Genomic DNA, 16,747 nt, shown 5'->3' on the forward strand with positions numbered 1-16,747 from the left:
ATTTGCTTATAACTTTGGGTGAAAAACAAATGTATAAGGAACAAAGGTATTAGATACTATGGATGTGATATGCTGCGATGGTTCTCCTTATTATTGTATACTTACTGTTTGGTCTAGTAACCAGAGTACATGTATTTCTTGTTAATTTCTGTGATAAAAGAAAATAGCATGTTAGTATTAGTATTTTGTAATGGCTTATTACATTGTATAATCAACATACTTTTTTTGGACCCTCATATTTAGTAGATTACAAATCAGAGTACTGTGCAATTTGCTCAGTTTCTGTATTTGTTGCTAAATTCATTGGGTCTGTAGGAGAAAAAAAATCCATGTTGGATTAAAAAAAAAACCTTTTTCTGTTATGCTACAGTATTTGTTTGTTTGTTTTCAGTGTTCACTTGTTGTTTCTGGCTAATGCTTTATACTTTGGCTTGTTGCATTTTTTTGGAGCAGTAACATATTATTTATTTGTTTGGATATTATAAAATTTTGGAGCAGTTAGATACCAATTGGTGTATTCTAACTGTCTATTTTTTTAAATATATTTTAGTGGTATTGATTTATCTATTTGGATATTGTTAAATTTTGGCACAGTTACATACCAATTGGCGTATTCTAACTGTGTATTTTTTGGTCTAATTTAGTGGTATTCATTTATCTGATTAGTTGTTGTAGAATCTTTGAGCAGTTAGATAGCTTTTGGAGTATTCTAACAGTTTATATTTTTTTAACACAAGTTTAAAGTTTACTTAGGGTTTAAATACAGTTTAGTTATCAAATTTTGGTTTTAAGAACATCAAATAAGCGTTTGTAAGATTTGCTGGTAATCTCTGCTTTTGAGTAATGGTACTGTCATTACATTCAAACCATCCACATTTCTTTTTTATATATACAGTGTAGTGCCCTGAATTGGTTGTGGCTCCTGCGTGGTAGATTATACCTATTGTTGTGAAGGTTTTCTTACCAAGTGTTATTTGACCTTGTGTGAATCCAGTCAGCTTGCAGTTGTTTTTGGTACCATCTTCATTGAAATGTAGAAGCATTAGTATTATGTATTTACTATGTGTTTGTATTACTAATGTGGAGCGATTATCTGAATTGCAGGTAGAGCATAATCTACCATGGTTTGCATCTTGTACAAGTCGCTGACATGGAATGGATTCACAATTTGGTATTGATATATATACGAAGCGTTCATTGGGGATTTCTTCTTGTGTCACATTGTTGCAGAGAGTGCATGTATGTTTCCACATGTATGAAATCTGAAAGATTTCATTTATAGGTATGTTTTTGTTTTCCAGTACTTGTAGTAAGTACATTAGAAATTCTTGTGGATCTTCCTGTGAGTTTATAGTGAATTTCACCATTCCAGCACAGTAGTCCAATTGTTGTCTTATTCCACAAACACTATACGTGTTGTCAGGATTGTTTGCTGCATTTCTGTGAAGTACTAACATTTGCAAACACAATGGGTCTGTACTGTGTAAGTAAATGTTGTCCTCAAATATTCGGTGTACCCGTGGTGAGGAGTAGCAGACTCAGGTACAAAATACACTAATACAAAGAAACTAGTACTGCTACTGGGAAAGATTCATCTCGATTGTTTGTCATTGAGTAAAGCATGACCAATTTGTGAAATCAAGGAACCTTCACTGGTTTTACTAATATAATGTATCTTGAAAGAAATTTTAACCCAAAAGAACAAGTCCAGAAGGAAAACCCACATACACACGAGGGGTTGTGAAAATAGATAACTTGTATTGAACACACGCACTTACGATTTTGTGCAAAACATTTAACATTGATTACAAACAAAACCAAACTATAATGTTTTCAAATAAGACAATAATACAACTTGAACATAGTGTTGTAAAGAAAAATTCTAAAATTAGACATAGAGCAGAAAAATCGATACTGATCAACAACTTGTACTCTTCATAAGTGTTTGTGTTGAAACAAATTCCTGAGTTATTCCAGTAGTCTTAGAGCTATCTATCTGGGTAAGTTCAGTCTAATTCCCAATGGTTAGATGTCTATGCTGGAAAGTTCTATTGGGACAAAGTGATCCCAACTGGTTATGTGCCAGAAGATTCCAACTGGTTGTATGCCAACTGGTTATATGCCAACATCGCAGGGGGTATATAGGTGGGAGTTCCACATCAAAAAGTGTGACAATCAATATGCAGTATTGTCTCACTGGACCAAATTGAGTTGGTACATAAGTCCCCCTTGCTTGAAAACTGACATTTCAGTGGCAATGGTGCCCATCATGTATCAAAATTAGAGGGGCGTGGAAGCCGCCTTCTTCAGGGCGGTTGAGTGACCCCTGTAGTGGAAAGACCAAGAGAAAAAAACATAGGTCAATTATTCTCTTGGTGCAGTGGTGTTTCCCTGCTGGACTTATAAAGGTAAATAAGTAAAAAAGGTTGAACGAATCAGAACCTGATGGAAGATAATTCCCAATTTGATGAATACTAAAAAGTAAAAGAGGAGGGAACCTTGAATAGGAGACAGAGTGAACTATATGTAGACTCCTATCTCTAGTTGGCTGTGGAGGGCGTAAAAGATAGATGTCTCACCACAGAAACCTTGTGGACACTCTCTTAATCGTGCAGGCTCTCCGGACTGGGCGTCGCAGGATACAGGGGTGGTTGCAATGCTTATGCGTGGGGGGCAGGGAGGAAACCCTGACGGCCCCTCTTGTTTGCTGTGTGCAGCTCGCACTCCAGAGGTAGTGCTCTGTAAAAAAGTTTACAGAGATGCAGGTGAGAGCAGGAATGGACAGGTGGTGTGGTACTCCTGAATAATGTGCCTGTTCGCAGGTATAAAAAAGAGAAGTAGAAACTGTACCTGGGTGTGGATGTTCGTTAGAAAATCCAATTGTTCCTCTGTGTTGAAGAACCCAAAAATGGGGGAGGCTCAAGTGGTATGTAGCCGTCCTTCGTCTTTATTTCTGTAGCGGGAATGGCAAGAAAATTAATTTTGGCAGTTCACATGTCTCTGCAGGGTAAAGTTGAACAGTGAATAATGCTCTCCTGCAAACTGTGCGCCGCGAGGAGCACAAACCTCTGGAGAGGTCGTGTGTTGATGTGTGTTGAAATTTACCTGAGTTAGTTCGGCGCCGTGTGCGGAGTCTAGTTCCTGTTGTCAGTCTGCTGCCGAAAGACTTGCGTTCGGGGTTTGGGTTTGTCTTGGTCTGGTAGACAGAGTCTAACTATAGGCCAATATTTGTAAATGATTTTTTTGATCTGAAAAGCATGTTGGCCGTGGGTGATGGCACATGTGATTTGGTCATTCTCTATGTCTCGGGTTTTGGGTGTGAGAAGTGAGTCATGGCATGGGAATCGGGCTCTTTTGAGAGATCTTGACACCAGTTTTTGGGGTAGCCACGTTGTTTAAGTCTATCACTTAGAAGATTGGCATCATGGTAGAAGTTGTCTAAGGAGGTACAATTTCTGCGAAGTCTTAAAAATTGCCCATACAGTAAATTTTCTTTAATGTGTTGGGGATAATCACTTTGGAAGTGTAGCAAGGTATTGCGGTCGGTGGGTTTGCGAAAAGTGGTGCATGTAAGTTTGCCTTGGTCATGTTCAATTCTCAAATCTAGGAAGTGAATAGAGGAATTACTGTATTCAAATGGGAATTGAATGTCCTGACTACATGTGTTAAGCCAGGAACAGAACTCTAGTAGGGCCTCTTCTGTGCCTTCCCATAGGCATATAATGTCGTCTATATATCGACGCCATTGTTTGATATGCTCTCTCCATCTGTTGAGATGATTAAGGACAAATTTAGCTTCGAAACTGGCCATGAATAGAATTGCCAAACTAGGGGCAAATGCTGCCCCCATAGCGGTACCTTTTGTTTGTAGGTAGAATTGTCGGTTAAGTTCAAAAAAGTTTTTACATAGGGCCAATGTCATGATTTCAATAATAAATTCAGGAGGAGTTGTCATCTCAGTATTAGTAGCAGTCAGATATTCACACACACACTCAATTGCCGCTTGTTGGGGAATGCTGGTATATAATGCCTTAATGTCTAGAGTGACCAGTAACTGTTTGTGTTGGTCGAAGTCTAGGTTTTCGAATAGCTGAATGGTGTGCATGGTATCTCTGATGTATGTTTCCGTTTTGCTGCTTATGGGTTTTAGAAAGTGGTCAATAAATATACAGAGAGGTTCAAGTATAGACCCGCAACCTGACACAATTGGTCTTCCCGGGGGGTTGGTTAGATCTTTATGAATTTTAGGAAGGGCATATAGGCAGGGTGTTCTGCCTTGTGATGTCTGGAGAAATTCAGATTCTTTTTCCAATATCCAGTCCCTTTCTAATGCGAATGCGACCATAGCTAAAATTTCTGTTTTTAAGTCTTTGGTGGGGTCTTTTTTAAGTAGTTTGTAACTCTCTGAATCATTCAGGAGTTCCATAATCATGCGATGGTATTGATCCGATTTCATGATCACGATCCCGCCCCCTTTGTCCGTGGGTTTGATGATGAGCTCTGGTTGCTTTGATAGTTCAGAGAGGGCTTCTCTTTCTTGTCTGGTAATATTTTGGTGTTTGGTGGGGCTGTTTCTCTTGCTCAATACTCTGAGGTCCCGCAGGACGCATCTTTCAAATGTGAGGAGGTCATCTGGGACTTGATTATAAGAGGGCGTGAAGGTAGATTTTGGATGCAAACCTGTGTCTTGAACTGTTTCGGTGTTTTCATGCTCATGAAAAAATGAGCGTAATCTCACGGTGCGTAAGAACCTTCAAATTCCCATCTCACTGTTATACCAATCTGTTTTGCTGGTAGGTATAAATGATAAGCCCTTAGAAAGTACAGAAATCTGTGAGGCTATGAGTGGAACCTTTGCCAGGTTAAAAATGGGTAATTCTAAATCTAGTTCTAAGTTTGTCTTCTCTTGCGTCTCGGTCGTCTGCGTTGGCCTTGAAAGGCGGGGTTCCATGGTGGTGGACCCCAGCCTCCGCCGGTCGCTCCCCTGCCTAAAAAAGGTTGCGGGGGAGGTGGTGGGTAGTTCTGTGGTTGTGGGTAGCCAAATTGGTTTGGTTGAAATGGGTTGTAGCCCCAATTTGATTTCCCACTTGATGAACTGCTGCTCGATCCTGAAAAGTTAATCCCTCTCCTCCTTGATCTTTGCTGTCCAGACTGGGAGTTTCCTGTCTGTTTAATGTTCTTGGAGTATTCCTCAGTTGTGTAGGGATATACTAGTTCTGTGTTGAACTCTTTGATATCCTTCTGTAGTTTGTTGGTTTTTCTAGCTAAGGTGTTAGTTTTAAAGATGGTGTTGTCAGGATTGTTTGCTGCATTTCTGTGAAGTACTAACATTTGCAAACACAATGGGTCTGTACTGTGTAAGTAAATGTTGTCAACAATTGGTGGTAATTGAAATAGAATATTCATTGCTACATTTGCGTAGCAACTTACACCAACTATAGTTGAGAATTTAAATGGTCCAGGTAGTTCTGTATCTAACTGCTTTTTTTGGAGTTTGTCTTCCTTCTTTAAAGAAGTACCTGGTTTACTTTCCCTAATGGATTCTTTTTTGCTTGTGGTACTTGATGAAGTATTAGCTTCTTTTACTCTCTTTGGAGGATTTGCAGTGACATCCTGTTGCATTTCTGTTTGATTTATTTTTCTTTTATAACGTTTTACTTTTTGTGGAACAGAATATGTGTTTAGGTGGGGGGTGTATAGAGAGCGAAGTCTATTGTATTCTAAAATGCAAGGAATATCAGTGTTTATTTTACTTGCATCAAAGTTGATTAGAAATAGACCGTCAAGTGTACGTAAGCGTGATAGTGCTACGTAGCTCATGCCTTCTTTAAAGACTGTGTTACCAATATCTATCATTGCTTTGTCTGGGGTAAGACCTTGTGATTTATGAATTGTGACTGCGTATGCAAGAGTTAGAGAAAATTGTTCATTGCGTACATACATATCTTTGAAGAGAAGGAATCTAGCTGTTGAGCGTCCTATCCTTTTTACTTCTGAAAGTTTGTCAAAGAGTATATTGACAAACTGAATTTTGTTGTCGCTTGGGTATGTTTGAAAGCCTACAACTGTACCCAGTGCTCCATTAACTAGTCCTTGGTCCACGTCAAGGTTACGTTTAAGCATTACTCTGCAATTTAAGGATAATTTTAATATCTTTTCTAAGCCTGCTGTGTTTGAGATTGATTTTTCTAAACTATTTAGTCTTGTTGTGGCTTGGTCACACATGGGTAGTGTCATACCATGTACATCTAGTTTGTCTGTGGCGCTAATTTCCATGATTGGTTGCATTTCTTTACTTAGCATGATTTCATTGAATTTGAAACAGCTTGCAAGAGTTGGCACTAAGGCCATACAATTGACATTTTTGTGGGCTAATTGTTCCATAACATGTGTAGCACATGCATTATCGCCATAAAGTGCATTAATGTGCCGGGTTTTCAATATTGCTTCTGCTTCTTTAGAAAGTATACCAACTCTGATACTTTTTAAAATGTTGGCATAAGTGAGATCTGCAGATTGCTGCCTGTTTTCTGTTAATTCTCTGTATTGGAAATGTTGCCAAAGGTTGACATTTCGAATGCTGCCAACAGTTTTACGGCAGAGTTTGTGTCCTAATGTTTTAAAAATAGGCTCACCTTTTACTGGTGTTAATTGAAGCAGATCTCCAAAAACAATAATGTGTTTTCCTGCAAAGAGCTCTTCATAGTCTGTTTTGAGTACTTCTTGTAATCTGAGGTGAATCAAAGCTAACGTCAGGTTGGAGACCATGCTCACTTCATCTATTAGTAGCATTTTCATTTGTTTCAATACTGTGCGTAGTTCCATTGCAGCTTCTGCAGAAAGTGTGTAATAGTCTAATTTGTTCTGGTGTTCTACTGGTAATAGTAGTAATCGGTGTAATGTAACACCACCTATGTTGTAGGCAGCTAAACCTGTGGGGGCAGTGACAACAGCTGACAGTTTGTTGTTTGTCAATTATTGAAGGAACTTACTAATGATTTTGATTAGGAATGTTTTGCCAGAACCAGCTTCACCACTGACGTACAGTAGTATAGGTTTATAATTATGGCAGGAACATTCTTTATTTTCATGTTTCACACCATGTGCAATTTGTTTTGTTACTTCTTGAAAAATGCTAGTTTGCTCATTGTTTAGTTTTGATTGTAGTATAGTTAAGTCTTCCTTATCTTCATACTGACACATGGTATTTTCTACTTCTATCATAGCTAATTCTGCCTCATTTATTATTAGTGGTTCTCCCAGTGGTTCTTGGCTTCCTATTACAGAAGGTCGACTACTGTCAGGAGTGTCCTTATCTAGTTGGGCTTGGAGTTCTTCTTCGTGTTGCTGTTCATTGTGCAATATTGTTTTGTACTGTGTAAAGTTTACATCAGTTATAGTGCTTTCATGTGCTTTGAAAGCATCCTCATATGAGTCATAGTTATCTAGTATTTGTTCTTCTTTTCTCCATGGTTTGAAGAGTTGTAGCAGGGACATGTAATATACTTCTTTATGTTGAGGAGTCTTTAATGACAATTTGATATGATTAATTAAATTTGGTTTAGTTAGTTTAACTAAGCTGCCTTCAAAGTTTGTCACTCTATATTTACCTTTTTTTTCATCAGGTTTCATATTATTTTTGTATGTGTAGTTTTGGGCTATGTGGTATAGACACATGTTTTCCAAAGTATTACTTCTGTTTGGGTAGTATGTGTCCAATAAATTGTTTTTTAAAATGTCTTGGCTGTTGGGATCACGCTTGGCTATTGTTTCTATATCTTCATATGATTTTAGAACTCTTTTTCTAGATTTAGCTGGACCAAGACTTAGCCATACTATATTTTCAGATTTACCATACAATGCAGTACCAGTTAAACGATCAGCTGCTTCATATGATCCACATTCTCTATGGGTGAGCATTTTTATGCCCAAGCTGTATAATTTCTGAGACACTGTTTTATCTGATGACAGGTCATTCCAGATGTCTTGGAGCTCTCTCTTTTCTGCTTTAGTTAAGTATGCTGTGACATATCGTGCAACTGCAGTAGAATTGTCTGCAATGTACTGCACATCTATGTTTGCATTCCATAAGTGGGCAATGATTGCATTATAATCATTGATATATTTTTCTTCTTCTTTTCTTTTTATGTAATATGTATTTTTAGGTGACTTACCTTTAACACTATGTCTAACTGAAGACATGAGGTTGTTCACTTGACCTGTATTTGTAACTGGTCTAGGGAAACCAAATTGGCATTTGGTGTAGTATTTCCCTTTGTTTTTGTATTTGCGACGACATTATTTTCCACATTTGTGTCTTTGAAATTGTAAAATGTGTGCATGAAGATCACTATTTGTGGCTTCTGATGGAATTTCACAAGTGACATATTTTTCAATAAACTGTAAAACAGTGGCATCACTGTCTTGACCAAATTTAGGAGCATCTTTAATCCATAAAAGCATGTGGATATGTGGTGCTCCTCTGGCTTGGTATTCTTTTCTCCAAAAGAAGTGTTGCACTTCTCCAAGGGGAGGAACAGTTTTATTACAAATAAAATGTAGCATAGCAATGAAGCGATGGTGAAAATATCTTGAAACATTAACAGGATCTAGTGAGCAAAGTTCTCCAGGTGTTAGTATATCTATGTTTGTTTTGTTTTTATTTGATATGCGTAGGAAATCATGTAAATCTTCCCATGCATATTCTGCACAACTTAATGTAACAAACCAAGTGGGTGGGCCAATGTTTCTGATCATACAACGTACATCTCCATGACGTCGAAACCAGTACTCTTTAGTACCACGCATATTTGCTAATAGATTTGTAATATTTGATCGTAAAACCTCATCCTTTTGTTGCACTTTTTCTAATAATTGTGTAGCTGTCATATTTTGAAGGTGTGATCCTGATTTTAATATGTGTGCAACTCCGTAACATAAAGTTGCTAGTTCACTTTCAAAGAATAGGTGAAATATGTATTCCACATTTTGTCTAAATCTGGGATCTTCAGAATACATCCGTAATGAGCGGTATTCTGAAGCTGATATTTGAATAGGTCTATCATCATACCTTCCTCCTTTGCCAGTAGTAAAGAGTAGAGGAAAAGCACGTGCTTCTATACTTTTTTCCCATATGCTGATTGGCGATCCTTTTTTTGACGCATTTGGTACGTTTCCAGTACATCTTCTATGGTGACATTAGAGTGCAAAGGATGAATTGTATAATGGTCTAAAGTATGTGATATTGTAGCAGGATCTAGTAGCTCAAATTGACCAGCTTCTTGTGTTTCTTGAATTATTTCAGTTGTATCTTTCAAGTTTTCTTCAATATTAATTTCTTTGTAATATTCATTATTCTCTTTAAGATATTGGAAGGCTTGTCTAACTTTATGTAAATCTACCAGCTGTTGCCATATTCTTTTGTCTTTTGTAGGTAATCCATTTACTAAGATAATTAAAGATTGCTGCATTGGACGTTGCACCCCTAGAGTATGCACATTTTCTTTTAGACTAATGGTAAATAAACTACTTTTTCACAAATGCCTTTTACCAATTCAGAGGGAGGTAATTTTGCTGTTTTTGGTTGAAGGCGTATTGTTGCTTGAAATGGGTGTACTGTTTGAATTATGATGCTCTCATATAAATTAAGTTGTTGTAGGGGTTTTGGTACTGGGTATAATTCCAAATTATTTGTGATAGCCCGTGAAGGAGTTTGGTTGTTGTCAAGTTTTGTAGTGCAGTATCTGCAAAGTATTAAGGGCTCAGTTATTTCGTATTTGTTTTCTGCTACAAGGTAGAGAGCTAATTCAAACCATTTAGAATCTTCATTGTCTTCTATTTTATATGATAGGTCTACAGTTTTTGTGTTACTTTTATAAAAAGTTCTACGGCAACATACACATACATGGTTTGGTACTTCAGCTGATGTACTTTTAAATTTTAGTATTTCTTTTTTGTATGTGTTTAGCAAAAGGTTGCCATGTGTAGAATTGTTGCTTAATTGGTTTAAAGCTATTTCATTCTGTAAATGGTTTTCACTTCCAAAATATTTTTTCTGGATATAGTCAATTTCTTCAAGTAGGTCTTTTGCTGTACCATGTAGAAGGATGTTATTTAAATTTGCTAGTGCTAAAGCAGGACTTTTAGCATAGTACAGTTTATAGACTAGATTTCTTATAGTTGAATGATGTGTTGATATCCTTTTGATATCATGGAAAGTGGTTTTACAAGTAGGTCCTGTAATGCAGGCCAATGAATGTCCTTGTAGTCCTGTGTACTTGCGCACTGGACAGGTACCCATATTTTGCAGTAATTTAATTTTGATTTTGTCTTTGCTTTTTACATATTTATTGAGGAATTGGCGTAAAGATTTGAAACATTGTTTGGGAATGTTACACATTGATGTGCTTGGCCATTTGTACACTAGACGTTCTGATTCAGTTGAATGGAGAGGTAATTCTAAGTTTTCAGGGCATGTTTTTGTAAGGAGTACCTCTTGTTCCATTATGGTATTATTCACTTTTTCATAACCTCGACCACTGGCAATTGTATTTGTTTGCTTTTGTTTGTACGCGTCTTCATTAAAATGTGGTTCTGTGCTCGTAGTGTGATTCCATTCACCTCCGCAGATACTTAAGAAGTTCTTTCTGTTGACATTTCGCTTTTTGAGAAGTCTTTTTGTAATTTAGTTATTAGTTTTGTTAGTCTTTTGAGAAGAATTGCACTGTCCATCAACGCCTCTAAGATTAATTTCCTACGATAGGTTTTAAGCATTGAACCTGATTTCTCTCCTGTTTTTATAAGATTCTGAAGGACTTTGTGACGGTACATTTTGGCTAAAATACTTTTCTTGGTATGCTTACTTTGCACTATATTAAAATTTAAAGAAGTAGTTTTATCTGTAGTGATAGCTGATTTTCAGTTAATTGTTTTTTGGTTTGTTTTACATTTTCATAGAGGAGACAAAGTTTTTGTACTTGAAACTTCTTGTGTTTCACTAAATGACTGTATTAGCTGTTTTGTTTCAACTTTTTTTTACAAATTCTGCTAGAGATGGGTGGCTTATGTTGGACACTTTTATTTTCATTTGCTCTACTTCTGCATTGCTTTCTACGGACTTGACTTTTGGTAGGCATTCTTTAGGGTCTGGTGAAAAAAATAAAGAAGGTATGGGCTGGGGTGTTCTGCAATGTATGTGTGCTGTGTGCATGAGTGTTTGAGTAAGATGATAAAGATGTATGTAATGGTGTGTGATTGTGCATTGGGAACTACAACTAGTAGGGATAGGTATTCTTGAATTTACGTGTTACTAAACTGGGGTTCAGATGACAAAAAAGTAAGCTAGTGGTGTGGAAAAGTACAAATAGTAAATCTAATGTATACAATTAAAACAGTTGTTTGTACTATAATATGAAAATTGTAGCGGTTTAGTTGGGTAATTTGTGTGTCCAAAAATAGGAATTTGTGGGCCATTCTGGCTGTAAATCGCTGTTTAAGACATGGAGATTTTTGGACAAAATGGTACACAATCTCTATTTTTAGGCACAGAAATAGCTTGCATTAACTTTACAGTATGTTTGAGTAATAATACAAATATTATGGTGATATTCTACTTACTTTTTTTCTCAAATTAACAGGTAACTTCTTAGTTCTTCTTTGTTCTTCGAATTCGGCTGCTTCTTTTCAGGAGACTGGTCTTCACTGCAATTGTAAAAGATTCAAATTAGTAACGTTGTTTGTATATAGCGCTGTTTTTAATTTAGATATTGATTTTTTTAATTGAAATCCTCAGCGCCTTCTTCAAAACCATTAAACTAATTTATTTACATAAGATACATTGCATCAGTTCATTACATATGATATGTTCTTAATGAACAAATTGTATTGAATGACTAACTGTAGCAAAAAAAATATCTTTACTATGTCTTGTGAAATGTATAATATACCAGTGAATACCACTACTTCTGTAACTAAGCTGTTCTAGGTAATAGCGCCTCAATGTCATGTCTAAATTAAAGTAATTAAGTAAATAAATAAATAAAAACAAAAAAATATGAAATTGTATAAGTATTTTTTTTTAAAGATTTAAACATAGATTGTGCTTGCATGCAATTTTGTTTGAATATATGTAGTCTATATATTTCATTTAAAAAATGTTAGTTTAACATGATTTGAGTGTGTGTGTCTAAAGAAAGTAAATAGTATAAAGGATAAGTGATAGTTGATTTTAGGGAATTGAAAAAAATACAGTAAATTCATTTTACAGATTACACAAGCTTAAAGTCTGTTTGAAAATGTGTTCATCTACTGTACAGAAAATATGCATACCTGAAGTTTGTGTTCATGCATATGGATATGCACGGAGCTGCAAGTAGAAATCTTGGAGACTTGTACAGTATTTCTGGTAGATGGTGCTTGCCAATAATATGACACTTGTACTCAGAAAGATTCACAGTACATTTGCAGTGCTGATCTGTGATGATGAAGTTAGATGTAGAGGTCTTGAATGTGATTGGTGCATGGTCATGTGACTTCTTAGCTACATCCAATGAGGGAATGGCAGAGAGAGTGAAGTGGAAATGGTAGAAGGGCTGTTCATGTTACGATATGTCCGCGGACATGGCGGTAGTTTGCGGACATCGGGAGTTACATCCGGGGATTTTTGGGTTCAGAAGTCATGCAAATGAGAATGAGTACTGAAAGGGATTGGTAAGGAAAGTTTAGTGGGTGTGTTGTGCCAGAAGAGAGTTTCTCATATACTGTTTTTGCTGAGAGAACAACAGATAGCTATGTCTGTGTGTTTTAGGAAAAAGATTGTATGGATTTTGGGAGATTCATGGATATATTGGTTGAAGGTGCATGCAGAAAGCTGTGGAGTACCTGTACATCTTGGATTCCCACATGTGGAAGTACACTGGCATGGAGTACGTGGAATGAAGTGGTTGGACTTGCTACCTCTCTGTGCTACTTTGAAGACAGAGCAACATCCAGACATAATTGTAATTCATTGTGGAGGGAACAGTTTAGGACATGTGACTGGAATTGTTTTGCAATTTGCTATGAAAGAAGGACTTGGGAAGGTTATGGACATGTTTCCTAATTCTCAAGTGATATTTTCACGGATTGCGCAGAGACAAATGTGGCTTCGTTCTTCTTTATTTGGTCCACAAATGGAAAAAGCAAGGCACAATGTTAATAAAGCTGTTTGTGCCTTTCTAAAAGATTTTGGCATGTCTTCTTTTCACAATGAAAATATTCTGTTTCGTAGTACAAACATTTTTCGCAGAGATGGAGTCCATATTACTTATGGTGGCAATCAGATTTTTCTGAGAAATGTACAAAATGCATTGCGACCTTTTTTGGAATTACAACATCCATTTTGAAGTAGGTGTTAAGCATTTATAATTTGTGACTTACAAACACCTCCCAAAGGCTCTTTTCAGAGCCACCACTTCATCCCAGAGAAAATTGCAATGTTTGTGAACTGTCCGCGGACTTCTAAAAAATACAAAGGGTCCTGCTTCATTTATTTTCACTTCTATTTTTTAACTGTGAAAGGCGGCTCTGAAAAGAGCCTTATTTTTTTTTGATTTTTGATATTTTGTATTTTTTTTGGTTTTTAATGCACGACACACTAGGAGAGGAGGGGAAAGGAAGGTAAAGGGGGGGACACCAACCACAGGGATAAGAAAGGGCGAGCTGAGAGAGGAAGATGTAGAGTGGGTTTTATTTGGGTAGTGAGCAGATCTTCTCGTGCTCTGAGACGATAGTCTCAAAAGCACTACGAAGTCGCTCCCCCCTGCAGAGTACTGTGTCACAGTACATACAAACAACTGTGACCCTCGAAAGGTAAGGGTCATCAGCATTCTGTATGGCCTGTGAGGTACCTTGAGGAAGACGCTGTCTCACAGAGGTGGTCCTTGTGGTGACAGGATCAGAAACAGAGGATGAAGTAGAGGAAATCAACCTGCTACGTTCTTCACAAGGTACAACCCTGCAAATAGCCCCAGAGTGAAATGACCTCAGGTGTCGCTTCATAGTAGTGATCCCAAAGCTGTACTTACCATGCTTCCCACAACTGAGTATCATTTTGCACTCATTGCAGGTAAAACGGTTCGCACGAGCCTTAGGACCATTCCCATGAATGGTAAATAACCGCCCCACTCAAGACCCATGCCTAGTGCGGGTGGTAGGGATTTCCTCTACCTCATTCTCATCATCCTCTTCTTCCTCCTCTGCATCTTCACTCCTGTTCCCCTCTTCAGGCCCTTGGGGAGGTGGTGGTGGTAGAGGGGGTGGTGCTGAAGCAGGTGCAGCACCAGGTGGCAGTTCAGCAGCCAGGGATGCCATCTCGATGATGGTGTAATCTGCAGGTGGCAGCAAAAATCGGTGTGTTCTGAAGAATAGCCAGAAACACAATGAGAATAAGCTTTAGGGCGTGGTCTTTTATAGGGGTGCTTGTGCGCGGTCCGCGGACAGGCGCGCTGTCTGCAGACAGATTGAACACAAAAAAAAGTTCTAAAAGTTTCAAAAGGTATGTAGAAACTCAGGATTACTATGTGGGACTTGTGCCATGGTGAGATTTTATTGAAAAATATTATGGATTAATTGAAAATGTACTTTTAAATTGTTCGGGGACACGAACAGTGTCCGCATTCAGAACACGCGATCAGCGTGGGCGCTGTCATATGATCCGTTTGCGAATAAGTCCGCCAAGGAAGCGCATGTCCGCAGGACACCAAATGCACGGAGATTGGTTAGCGCATACGCGTTGATGTTCTACGGACACTGTTCGGGTCCTGAAGTAATTAAAAATGCGTCACACATGAAGCGAACATTTCAGGACACTGCGTGTGTTCTTAGAACAGTTTAAACTTGCTAGCGAACAGTAAGGACAGATATAGTGTTCTTCAGGACACGTCCAATTTTGTTTATGTACGAACATTTCAGGACACCAATTGTGTTCTTAGAACAGTTTCAACTTGCTAGCGAACAGTACGGACAGGTATAGTGTTCTTTAAGACACCTCCATTTTCGTTTAATTACGAACATTTCAGGACACCGCGTGTGTTCTTAGAATAGTTTCATCTTGCTAGCGAACACTACGAACAGGTATAGTGTTCTTCAGGACACCTCCATTTTCGTTTATGTACGAACATTTCAGGACACCAATTGTGTTCTTAGACCAGTTTAAACTTGATAGCGAACACTACGAACAGATATAGTGTTCTTTAGGACACTTTCATTTTTTTTTTTTACGAACATTTCAGGACACCGCGTGTGTTCTTAGAACAGTTTGAACTTGCTAGCGAACAGTACGAGCAGGTATAGTGTTCTTCAGGACACCTCCATTTTTGTTTATTTTACGAACATTTCAGAACACCTGCACTGTCCGCGGACACCTACATTGTTTTTTTAAAAAAAAACGAAACTATTTACAACACAATATAAAAATTAAACTTTATTTAACATATATTAATAATTTATGACAGAGAAGGTGAGGCAGAAACAGAAACAAAAACAGGAGAATTAGGGGTTTCAACATGATTGTTATTAGGTGAAGAAGGGATGGAAGTCTCATCAAAAAGTTTTAGGTTATGGAGAGGGTTTGGGGATAATTGACTGGGATATGGTGAGGAGGGACAAGTACATGTGGGGCAATGGTACGAGGTTTTTGGTTTAAAATGATCTTCCACAAAAGTTTTCAAATGATTAAAATTAGTCAACAATAAATCCATTTTTTCTTCTATACTGTGAAAAGTGTTATCCATAACAGGTTTTTCTGAAGTATTTTCTATTTTGGTATGCTCTGTACAAAAATATATATATATATATGTTAAATGTATACAAAATAATAATAATTAAATGGTTTATATTATAAAGTGTTTACCATTAGTTTCACTATCTTGTGACATTTCTTCATGTGGGAAATGCTCCTCTAGCCATTCCAGAGTACTAGACATTTCTGTGAGAAAAAATACAGAAAGTTTATAAATATATGAATAAAATTAAGTACACTTACTATTTCAGGTAAGATATGTCCTATGTACTCAGTGGGTCTGCTATTGTTCTCAGTTCTGTCGTGTTTGTGAGGTAATTATGTTGGAAGCCAATTTATCTTCTTGTGGTATATTCCATTTTAGAACATAGTGCATTTAAATGAATCGTTAGTGTGTTGTATATATGGGTTACATTTCTTAAGTATTAGTACATATTATGTGTTAGTGTGCTCCTTTTTGAATTTGTTAAATCTTCCTATGTTATGATATAACAATCAAACATACACCCCCAGTGTTTTTAGGTAGTGGTACTGTTCTTCGAACATGTCCGCGAACATTAAATCAGTTTGCGGACATCAAGTACAGTAGAAGAGATTCTGTCAGTTCCATATGACATGTATATAAAGTCAAAGTCATTATTGTTAAGTTGCACTACTAAAAACCTATGAAATTCAGTGAAGAAACGTTGTTAAATGGACGTTATGGTTAAGTTGCACTACTAAAAAACCTATGAAATTCAGTGAAAAAATGTTGATAAAGGGGCGTTATGGTTAAGTTGCGCTGCTAAAAACCAATGAAATTCAGTGAAAAAACTTTGTTAAAGGGACGTTATGGTAAAGTTGCACTGCTAAAAACCTTTCAAATTCAGTGAAAAAACTTTGTTAAAGGGACATTATGGTTAAGTTGCGCTGCTAAAAACCTTTCAAATTCAGTGAAAAAACTTTGTTAAAGGGACGTTATGGTTCCAA

The sequence above is a fragment of the Ambystoma mexicanum genome, chromosome 13 (assembly GCF_040938575.1).
Source record: "Ambystoma mexicanum isolate Mex_15411 chromosome 13, UKY_AmexF1_1, whole genome shotgun sequence".
Lineage (NCBI taxonomy): Eukaryota > Metazoa > Chordata > Amphibia > Caudata > Ambystomatidae > Ambystoma > Ambystoma mexicanum.